The 2,500-nt window shown below is 47.4% G+C and overlaps 1 pseudogene; it reads left to right on the forward strand.

Moving 5' to 3' along the window:
- The window catches only part of LOC120907028, a 9,093-nt pseudogene that overhangs the window by 4,501 nt on the left and 2,092 nt on the right, over positions 1 to 2,500 (forward strand).

Consider the following 2,500-nt stretch of genomic DNA (forward strand, 5'->3'; position numbering starts at 1 on the left):
AGTGTTACGCAATGACGATAACACAGCAGCGGTAGTGGTTAACGCGGACTTACCAGTTAAGGTAGTCAGTAAGGCTCTGAAGGGTTTAATGATAGTTGACATAGGTGATATGCGAGTGGTTAGCGTTTACGCGCCACCTAGATTTAGTATGGAAGAGTTCCAGAACATGTTGGATAACACGGTAATGGCCGTAACCGGTATCCACAAATTCGTTATCGGGGGACTTCAACGCTTGGTCATAAGTTGGAACAACCAACTTGGCGAGCGTGGAGAAACCAGAAACGAAGAGGTGAGTTGGTTTATCAACCTTTGCGCAGATTGACGCAATTTTATTGAACGACGGCAGCACCCCAACTTATGTTGGACCAGGGCGCACGTCAGTAGTTGATCTTACTTTTGCGAGCCGAACCGTAGCAAGATCATTTAAGTGGGAGGTGTTATCTAGCTATATGAACTCTGATCATCGTGCAATACGAATAGATCTTGAGACGCAAAGCGTGCGTAATCTGTCCCGACCCATAACGGGATGGAGCATCAAGTATTTTAGCAAAGATATATTTGAAGTTATGATGCAAGCCGCTTTTGAGACCGAGGTCACAACAAGCGAAGACTTAATGCGTATACTTGTCACGGCGTGTAATGCGACGATGACTAAACGTAAGGTACACACTCTAACAAGAGTGCATTTTGGTGGACGTTAGAGATTGAGGCACTTCGCAAAGAGTGCAAACACCGCGATCGATTAGCGCAAAGAGCTTTTAATACTGATCTCTATTCTACTTTTAGGGACGAGTTCAAGGTGGCACGGAATGCCCTCAAGCGATTGATCAAGCATACCCGACAGAGGAAGTGGAAAGAGTTCCTGGGAACAGCGAACAACGCATCATTTGGTATAGTATATCATACGTTCAAGAAAGTGGCCGAGGGTTCGATTGGACCCCGAACCATGACATGGACGAGTTTAGGGAAGTGGTGAGCGAGCTTTTCCTACTCACCAAACACGGTGTGGCCTGAATATCGTATCGATCAGCCACGAGAGTTTGAAAGGGTAACTAATGATGAGATTCTTGCGGTTGCCAGGAGACTACCCAACAAGAAGGCGCCGGGACCAGATGGTATCCCGAATGAGGCGCTGAAAGTTGGTATGTTGACTGCAACCGATGCATTGCAGGGTTTACCAAGGCTGTTTAGAGAACGCGAAGTTCCCCGATGAGTGGAAAAGGCAGAGGTTGGTGTTAATACCGAAGCCGAACAAACCACCAGGAACCGGGTTCAGTTCGCCCCATTTGTCTACTAGACAGGGCAGGTAAAGGTTTAGAAACGCATCATAGTGCAACGGCTAAATGCACACATCGAGGAGGTCAACGGACTGTCTGACGACCAATTTGGTTTCAGAAGTCGTCGATCTACAGTTGATGCGATTCAACGGGTAGTGGACATTGTTTCGGTAGCTAGAAGTAGAAACAGATACAGTGGACGGTATTGTGCGGTTGTTACATTAGATGTTACTAATGCTTTTAACAGTGCTTCATGGTTGGCGATTGCAAATGCTTTACAGAATTAACACTCCTAAATATCTTTATGATATCATTGGTGATTATTTAGGAATCGTGTGCTGATGTATGATACCACAGATGGACCGGCAGAGATTGCAGTCACATCGGGTGTACCTCAAGGCTCGGTACTTGGCCCAACGTTATGGAACCTCATGTACGACGGAGTCCTACGAGTTGCAATGGTGGAAGGTGCACGGATTATCGGCTATGCAGACGATATAGTACTGTTGGTGGAAGGTAATTGTGTTGATGATATTGAAATTCTCGTTTCCAGTCAGATTCGCATCATCGACCGATGGATGACCGACAACGGATTAAAGATAGCCCCGACCAAGACCGAGTTTATTATGGTCAGTTCCCATCAGAGGATACAGCATGGGGCTATCAGGGTAGGTGATCACGTAGTACATTCGTCGCGCAGCTTAAAGTACTTGGGGATGGTCTAGATGACCGCCTCGATTACACTTCACACATCAGGTATGCGGTGGAGAGGCGACGAAGCTATGGACCACCTTGGTAAGATGATGCCTAATAAGGCAGGTCGAGTAGTAATGCTAGGCGAGCAATTGCTCTTACTGTTGTGGCGAAGGTCCGGTATGCCTCGCCCATTTGGTGTCATACCCTTAGATTTGCTAACCGTAGACAATGGCTACGTCGGTTTTACCGGCCAGTAGTCCAGCGAGTTATCTCTTCTTTCAGGACAACTTCTCATGATGCAGTCTGCGTGCTTGCGGGAATGATCCGCTTCATCTCCTCCTGGACGAGGACTCCAGGACTTTTCATCGGAGACGAGCAGAGAACATCGCCGGATCGGTTGCACGTAACATGGAACGTGTCACAACTATGGAACGATGGCAACGAGAATGGGATGAGAGTGTTCACGGTCGGTGGACATACCGTCTCATACCCGACGTCAACAGATGGATAAGTAGAAGATTTGGTGG

The sequence above is a fragment of the Anopheles arabiensis genome (genome assembly GCF_016920715.1).
Source record: "Anopheles arabiensis isolate DONGOLA chromosome X unlocalized genomic scaffold, AaraD3 X_pericentromeric_contig0001, whole genome shotgun sequence".
NCBI lineage: Eukaryota > Metazoa > Arthropoda > Insecta > Diptera > Culicidae > Anopheles > Anopheles arabiensis.